Source organism: Elephantulus edwardii, unplaced genomic scaffold, assembly GCF_000299155.1.
Source record: "Elephantulus edwardii isolate Elephantulus edwardi_28Jun2011 unplaced genomic scaffold, EleEdw1.0 scaffold00349, whole genome shotgun sequence".
Taxonomy (NCBI): domain Eukaryota; kingdom Metazoa; phylum Chordata; class Mammalia; order Macroscelidea; family Macroscelididae; genus Elephantulus; species Elephantulus edwardii.
This window is the reverse complement of record NW_006400099.1, coordinates 1,927,982-1,937,169: the sequence shown is the minus strand read 5'-3', so window position 1 is coordinate 1,937,169 and position 9,188 is coordinate 1,927,982. Positions and strand designations below refer to the sequence as shown.

At 39.4% G+C, this 9,188-nt stretch overlaps 1 pseudogene; it reads right to left on the bottom strand.

Annotated features, from left to right (window-relative positions):
- Window positions 1–3,439: 3,439 nt before the first annotated feature.
- On the bottom strand, window positions 3,440–4,744 carry LOC102862950 (annotated as a pseudogene).
- Between the last annotated feature and the right edge of the window lie 4,444 nt (window positions 4,745–9,188).

Here is a 9,188-nt window from a genome sequence, read left to right as displayed (position 1 = left end):
AGGGACAGCGCAGGAGGGGAAGGCCCTCTATGAGGTGGATTGATTCAATGACTGGGATAATCAGGATGGGAGTGTCAGAGACAGTGTGACTGGCACAGGACAGAGCAGAGTTTAGGGCTGTTGTACATAGGGTCGCTATGAGTTGCAAGCCACTCTATGGCACATAACAACAACAACAACAAATCATTACCCTACAAAATTCCAGTTTTTTGTGTCATTTGCATAACACAGGTTTCTGATGAGTCTTCCTCCAATCCTGGCACCACATTCCTCCCTATAGAGCCCAACCTCCCGGATTATCTGTAATGCATAGAAATTGAAAGGTATGAAGACAGAACACATCACTGGAATACACCCTTCCCATTTATGAACCATGCAGTGTTTCCTAGCTCTGTTTTCATGACTGCCTCCTGGTCCAAATAGAGGTTTCATATAAGCATGATCAATTTCCTGGGATCCCCATTCTTCTCAGAGTTAGCCACAGTTAGTTGTGATCCACACAGTCAAATGCCTTTGTATAGTCAATGTAACACAGACATACAGCTGGTACTCTCTGCTTTCAGCCAAGATCCATCTAACATTAGCTATAATATTGCTAGTACCACAGCATCTTCCAAACTCAGCCTGAACTTCTGGCAGTTCTCTGTTGATGTGCTGTTCTAGTCATTTTTGCAAATTTGGGGTAGAATCTTGCTTGTATGTGATATTAATGATATTGTTTGATAATTTTCGCACTCTGTCAGGCTACTTTTCTTTGGAATGGGAACAGATATAGATACCTTTCAGTCAGTTGGCCAGGTGGTTGTCCTCCAGATTTCTTGGCACTTGGTGAGCGTATACAAGGCAGCATCTGTTTCTTGAAATCTGTCAATTGGTATGCATTGATTCCTGGAGCCTTGTTTTTTGCCACTTCTTTCAGAGCAGTTTGAACTTCTTCCTTTGTCACCACAGACTCTAGCTCATATGCTGTTTCATTAAATTCTTCTGTGTCCACCAATTCCTTTTGCTACAGTGACTCTAATACATCCTTAAGTATAGTAACTCGAGGTTTCAATTTGTTATTCTGTTCCTTCAGCTTAAGAAATGCAGAATGAATTCAGCCCTTTTGCTTTTCTGACTCCAACTCTTTGCACATTTCATTATAATTCTTTACTTTGTATTCCCTCACTGCCCTTTGGAATCTTTCATTCAGCTCCTTAATTTCTTCCCTTTACTTTGACTTCTCAGTACTCTAGTGCAATATTCAGAGAATCTTCTGACATCCATCTTGGTCTTTTCTTCCTCCTTTGTTTTTGTAATGAGCTTTTGCATTCTTCATGGTTGATATTCTTTATATCCTCCCACAGCTCATCTGGTCTTCACTTATTAGTGTTCAAGACCTCAAAACTGTTGCTGATGAGAAACAACATTATGCTGAGTGAAATATCCCAGTCACAAAAGGACAAGTATTACATGATGCCACTGTTGTAGAATGGGACTGTCCTTGGGGTTGGGGAGAGACTGAGTAAGATGTGTTCAATAATGTATACTGCACTGAAACAGAGGAGGGAGAAAACTGTGTAAAAGAGATATGTGACTAGGTATTTCTGTCATTACAGGAGTCTAGAGCGAGGGCTACACGGTGGAGGGGACCTGGGGGAGGGTTTGTAAAACAATGAAAGAATCTTTTCTTTTACTTTTCCATAACTTTTGACTCATGTACTTATAACTTGTTAGTTAAATTTGTGTCTTCTAGGTTGCAACCCCCCCCCCCCATGATACATCTTCAGGGATATGAACATGTACGGCTAAGCACAATTAAAAACAGTGCATCTAAATTCCAAAAGCAATCTCCATAATAGTCTAGGTGTTTCCTACTGCCAAAGGGGCCCTTTAGAGTAGTGAGAGAAGATCTTCACCCTGAAACCCACAGCATCCCTTTTCAGCAGGAAGTAGCTAAGAGAATACGCCATCCCCTTTTCCTTATGAATCAGGGTGAAGTCTCTCTCAGGGAGGAGTGATAGGGAATGGCAAAGGACACACCGACAAAGGAGATTAATCAGAACTGACTTTGACAAGCACTGTGGCAATTGGACAATTAAAACAGACATTCGGATGGCAGGGAAGAACAACAAACTGGGGAGGAGTGTAGAGAGAATGGTGTAGCAATGAAGGAATGAAAACCCAAAATCCCTGTAAATGTTCATTAAAACTAATGAAATTTAATAAAAAAATAAAATTTAAAAAAACAAAACAAAACAAAAAAACCCACTGTTGCTGAGATGGTTTTGAAATACAGACGGGATATACTCAAGGTCAAATTTTGTTTCCTGTGGATTTGAACGGCAGCCTTAAATATGGATTGATGCTCAACATCAAGAAAACAAAAATTCTCACCACTAGGCTGACTGACAACTTTGTGATAGAAGGTGAAGAGACTGAGATTGTTAACAACTTTAGTTTGCTTGGTTCCACAGTCAACAATCTTGGTACCAGCAGCCAGGAAATCAAGTAAGCTGCCAGGGACCTCTTCAGAGTACTGAAGAGCAATGATGTCAATCTGGAGACGAAGACATTCTTTTTTATTTTAAATTTTTTTACTTCCACTTAAATTGTATGTTTATTTCTCCCAATCCCAGCAAAAGCACAGAAGCCCCATCATATCCATCCCAAACTGGTTTCTAGTAGGTAGGATTATGGGAACCTGTCAAAGCAGTTGATGCTGAGGGTTCCCAAAACCTGGGCACAAATGCATCTGAAAAACAGATGGAAAGACACAGTGCACAGGCCCAATGCTTCAGGAGTCAGTTTGAATTCGCAATGTGATTTGCATCCTTGAAACTGACAGTCTGGAAGGGGAAGGGGTGTGAGAGAGTGAAGTTGAAAATGCCTCCAATTAACTCACCCTTTCAACATTAAACAAAGACCAAGAGAAAAATGGTTCCAACATTTCACCACATATATTTCTTCTTATGCAGTCTAAGCTGAGAATGCCATGTAAATGGGTCACTGCGAAATGCAGCAATTTAATTCTTCTCCAATCAAAATAAGAAACAAACCAGTATGATCTCACATCTAGTAACTTTTGAAGGTTTTACTGCAGTTAAAGTATTTTTGCTTCTATGTATGAAGGTTAAAAAAATCTTTTTCCCCATAAAATACAAGAACAACCAATTTTCACCATCAAGTAAAAGTAAAAACTGGGATTCTTTTTTAAATGAGTCCATAGTGGAATTTAGGAACTTAGTTGTAGGCTGCTGCGCTGACACCATGACGAATCAAAGTGTAGGGCTGGGTCTGGTTTTGTTTCGGTTTTCTTTTCAATATCCAATGCTCAGAGATTAAGTTCTGAGAATGTTCCAATTGTAAGGCAGGGACCTGTTTGGATTCCACCGTGGGTATGCTCCTTAGGTTGGATGCTGGAGGGTGAGGCACGTTTTGCCGGACCCATGTCGACTACCTAGTAGTCATCAAGGTCAAAAAATTCATTGTCTCCTCCTTGATAATCCATTCCCTGGAAATCTACTCGGTACCGCAAGATACCTCCAATTCCACCAAATCCTTTCACAAACTGGGATCCTTCTTGTGATTTCTCTGTGACAATTTCCAAAGTAGTTCCAAATTTTTTGTAGTTATTAGCAAACCATTCCAGTAGGGGCATGCTCTCAATCAGCTCATGTTCTTGTCCTGTCTCTTTATCTGTGAAATGAGATTTATCCTTCTCTTGTTCTGGAGTTAGATAGAGAATCTTCTCCTCTTCTGTGCCTTGGCAATGAAGAACATATCTCTTTATATCCAGATTTTCATAGACTATTAGAATCTCTACAGCTCCGATTTCCAAAGCCTTTAGTGTATCTTCAACTCCAAAACAGTACTTGCCCGTGTCTTGGCTGATTTCATCAAAATATCATCCTATTAATTTCTTCTCTTGAATGAACTTCACGTTGGAGAGGACTTCAGTAGATAACTCAATAGCTTGGTTGAATCCATTTTCACCACCGTAGGAGATATCAACTAATTTCAAAACTTTGGATTGCAATCTCTGATCAAACTTATCAGATTGACTTAGTTCAGTTTTAAAGTCAGCTGATCCAGCTAAAACGAGACCAGCCACATTCACTTTGTTCCCAGAAATGAAAAGCTGCACAGCAGTCTCGGCTACTTTCCGAACATAATTGTGTCGTTTTCCCATTCTTAATCGGGCAAAACGCAAGGCAGACTGACCTCCTCTACCGTGTTTCTTTGGAAGATTCACAGTGAATTTGTGCAGGACTTCTCTTGTGTTTCCCTGGAGTGTGCCAAAAAGTGCACCACTACCATCTATTACAGTGAAGCCAAACTTGCTATCATCCGAGAGTAGCGCTGTAAGAGCCACTGTATGGAATTTGTTGTCACACAAATATAATGACGTATTAGTTGGTTTGAAAGGCTCAAAGTCAATGTTGACTTTCTTTTCCTTTCCTTCTTCTGTTACAATTGTTCCACAGTAAACAACCAGACTATTTGGAGGTACTTTGTTATAAAGTTTGAGTTTTTGTTGTACAGATGTAATGGCTCCCAGGACTGAAAGGCGGTTGGCTCATGATTTAATGTTAGATGCAGTCCCAAACTCATCTGCTAACATTTTTGCCACTCGTGATATCTGGTCTTTGGGAGGTGATATCATGCTTGTGCCATTGCCGCTGGCCGCCTCCAAGCTTTTGATGAGCTTCTTGATCTTCCAGATCTCCACGTTCCTGTCGGCAGCACTGGGGTCGTCCACCATCTTCTCGCCTCCTCCTCCCTAAGGGTCCAGTCCTGGGCGGCAGCGGCTGCTCCTCCCCGGCGGCGGCTCCGCCGACTAAGACATTCTTGATCCAGGCCATCGTTTTCACAATTACTTGCTAGGCATCAGAAAACTGGACAATGACTAGGGATGACAGAAAGACAATTGATGCCTTTGTGCAGTGGTGCTAGAGAAAAGTACTGAATGGACTATTAGGAGAACAAACAATATCATCTTAGAGAGGGTGAAGCCATGCTGCTCCTTGGAGGCAAGGATTCTGAGGCTCTGTCATACTTTGGTCATGTTGCAAGGATGAATCAGTCCTTGGAGAGGGTCACATGCTTGGAAGGGTGGAGGGGCAGCACAAGAAAGGAAGACTCTCAGTGAGACAGATTGATTCATTGACTGGGGTAATAATGAGGGTAGGTGTGTCAGAGACAATAAGGTTAGCACAAGATAGAGCAGAGTTCGGGGCTGTTGTACATAAACTTGCTATCAATTGCAAGTGACTTGACAGCACATAACAAGTACTACAAAATTCTATTATTTTTGTCACCAGCTTCCTTTCTGTCACCAAGTCTATGTTTTCCTACTTCTGATCTGTCTTCTCCATTCTCAACTTTACATTCTAGTCACCCGTTATTATTAGTGCACCCTGGTTTCATGTTCAATTGATTTCAGACTGCAATAGCTGGCAGAAATCCTCTATTCCTCCTTTTTAGCTCTCTATATTTGAATAATAGTGGTACTGACATGTGTTATTTGCATGTATATGGAATTATAATTTCACTCACAACATTGTATTTCAAGATGGATCTTGAATGGTCTTTTTAACTATGAATGTGGCCCCGTTTTTTTACATTTCCATCATAGCAGATCATATGATTGTCTGATTCAAAACATCCCATGCCAATACATCTCATTTGGCAGTGCTTAGTATGTTAATATATATGCATTCCATGTGTCTCTCTCTCATTGTTTTAAACAGTACATTTTTATTCTTAGAACACTGCTCTTAGAATACAAAAGTGAATAAAACCATTTAAAACTATTATTTTGCTGTTTTCTCTAGCTATACTTATTTTTATATTAATAGTCTACTTTTATTATACACAAAATAAAAGCATCACAATAAATGAGTGTGTAAGCACCTTCATGATTTAACATTTTTTAAATTGTGTTGTTGTTTCTTTGTGTTTTGTTTGTTTGCTTTAAATATTGGCTTACTTAGAAAATTAGTATACATTTCTTCTTTTCACACTGGATCTTTCCTTTTTCCTTCATTGACCCCTCCCTCCACCCATCAAATTGTGTGATCCTATAATTAAACACCACCACCATTCTACAACAATGGTCTTATGTAGTATTATTTGTCTTTATGAGACTGAATTAGTTCACTTAGCATAATGCTCTCCAGTCCCTCTCAAGTTAGGTAGTAATTTACAAAATCATTGTTTCTGTGTGCTGCATAGTTTCCCATTGTGTAGATCTAACACAATTTTTCAATCCATTCCATTGTGGTTAAAAAATTGGGCTGTTTCCATGGTCTTGCTATGGTGAATAATACTGCTATGAATATTGGTGTAAAAGTCTCTGTTTGTGCCTCAGTTCTCATTTTCTCTGGGTATATTCCAAGCAGTGGAATAGTTGGGTCATATGGAATTTCTATGTTCAGCTTTTTGAGGAAATGTCAAACTGCCTTCCAGAGCGGCTGTACCATTTTACAATCCCACCAAACAATGCCATCAACAATATATGAGTTCCTGTCTCACCACATCCTCACCAACCTTTATTACTTGCTGTCCTGTTAAACTTTGCCACTGCTACTTAGGTGAGATAGTATCTCATTGTGGTTTTGCATCACTCTTATTGCCAGTGATTTTGAGCATTTCTTTATGTGTCTGTTGGCCATCTGAATTTCTTTCTTAACAATATCCAATTTAGCTACATTCATGCTTCTCACATTCCACCCACAATGTTACTTTTTAAAATTTATTGTTGTTGTTGTTGTTGTTTAGTGCCTTGAGGAGAGTATGAGTCATAGCAACCCTATGAACAAAAAGGCCTAAAGCCCCTCTACAACTATCAACATTTATCAAAGTTCATAGAGTTTTCAGAGACATGTTATTTAGGAGGTGGATGCCACGCCTGCTTCCAAATTTGTCATAATATGTTATTGTTTTATGTGCCATTGAGTCACCTGTGATGTATAGTGCCCCTATGTACAGCAGCTCTGAATCCTTCTCTGGCCTGAGCCAGTCTTACTAATTCTGACACACTAACCCCATTGCTCCAGTTACTGTATCAATCTATCTCATCCAGGGTCTCCCTCTCCTGTGCTGTTTATCCACCCTTATGAGCTTGATGTCATTCTCCAAGGACAAATCTCTCCTGGCCACATGCCCAGAGTAAATGAGGTGAAGCTTCAAAATCCTAGTCTCCAAGGAGAGACTTCATTTCACTCTCTCCAAGACAGACCGATTTTTTGTCTTGGCAGTCCATGGTATGTTCAAGACTCTTCTCCAGCACCACAACTCAAAGGTATCTATTCTTCTGTCATCCTTAGTCATGTCATTGTCCAACTCTCTTAAGCAATTAAGTAATTGAGAAGACCATGGCCTGGATTAGGCACATCTTTGCATCTAGACTGACATCATTGTTCTTCAGCACTCCTGAGAGGTCCATGACAGCAGATTTTTCCCAATGCAATTCATCTTTTGATTTCCTGACTGCTGATGTTAAGAGTGTTGATTGTGGATCCAAGCAATCAGTAATTGCTAACAACCTCAATCTCTTCTCCATTTATCATGGTGCTGCCAATTGGCCCAATGGTGAGAATCTTTGTCTTCTTGATGTTGAGCTTCAATCCATATTGAAGACTACAGTCCTTTAACTTTTGCATCAAGTGCTTCAGGTCTTCTTCAGTTTCAGCAAGCAAGGGTGTGTCATCTGCATATCATAATTGTATTTTCATTTCTCAATGTAAATCATTAGGAATACTAGTCTCTGTAATTTATATCTGAAATCTTATGTTTGGATGAAAGATACAAGCTTGGTGAATAATTGAAACAGAATAATGAATAGGAGTATGTGGACAGTGTTAGAGAAGAAGAGAGATAAGCCACACCATAAGGACATAAGAGACGATTCCTGTTGATATACCTGTGTGATATTCAATATGTTCTGAGTTTGGTGGCATATATGTGGTCAGGGAAGGAAAATTAAACCTGCATTCATAGGAAATGGTTATTGGTAATCATAACTATGTTAATTAAGTTATAGTGTTTCTCTTATTTTCTAATTCATCGAAATAAAGTTCTTAAAGCCTGAGTTATTTTATGTAATTTATAATGCACTACATTAATTTTGTACAATGAGGGTAGTTGTGTTGAAGTCAGTGAGACTGGCTCTGAATAGGGCAGGCTTCAGAGCTGTTGTACATAGGGTTGCTACGAGTTGCAGATGACTCAATGACACAAAGCAACAACAGTGCTTATCACAATTTCAAATTAAAAAAAAAAGGAATGCAATTGATTAAAATTTTGAATTGTGTAGAGAAACTGCTGTGAGGAAACCTAACAGAAAGAAAAAAAATTACTTATAAGTACTCATTTGGAACTTAAACTAAGAAATGAAAATGTTACTTTTGAGTTTATTTCTGTACTTGGACTTTGTAAGAAGGACACATTGTCTCTAGGGACCTCTGGTGACCTAATGGTAAGAAGATAAGCTGCATTCCCAAAAGTTCAAATCCACCAGTTGCTCCATGGGAAAAGGATGGGCAATCTCCTCCCATGCAACTTGTTGTTGTGTTGTTTCTTATTGCTGTTGAGTTGAGGCGATTCATAGCAAATTTATGAAGGCCTGAAGCCTTTCTACAATTATAGTCATTGCTCTAAGTTCATACAGTTTTCAGAGGCATGTGTTTTAGGAAGTGTATGCCACTCCTGCTTTCAAACCTGTCATAAACTGGGAGCTCCATCAAACACTGTACACCATGGGAAACCATTATGGCATTTGACACCCAATGGAACAAGGTTCAGCATCACAGCAAACCCTGATAACCTTAAAGCAGCAAATTAAAAGAGGAGTGCTATACAACTTAGAAGAATGTTCTTCCAAATTAAAAATAACACTAGACCCTTGGGCCCAACTAACTTTTAAATACAAGAGGGAGATAGAGATAAAGATGATAGAGATAGCGATAGAGATAGAGATAGATAGATAGATAGAGAGATAGATAGATAGATAGATAGATAGATAGATGAAAGATAGCTAGAAATAGAGATATAGAGATATAGATTGTATATTGTTGTTGTTATTGTTAGGTGCAGTCGAGTCTTTTGCAACTCATAGCGATCCTATGTACAATAGCCCTAAACCCTGCTCTATCCTGTGCCAATCGCATTGCCTCTGACACACCCATCCCAATTACCCCAGTCAC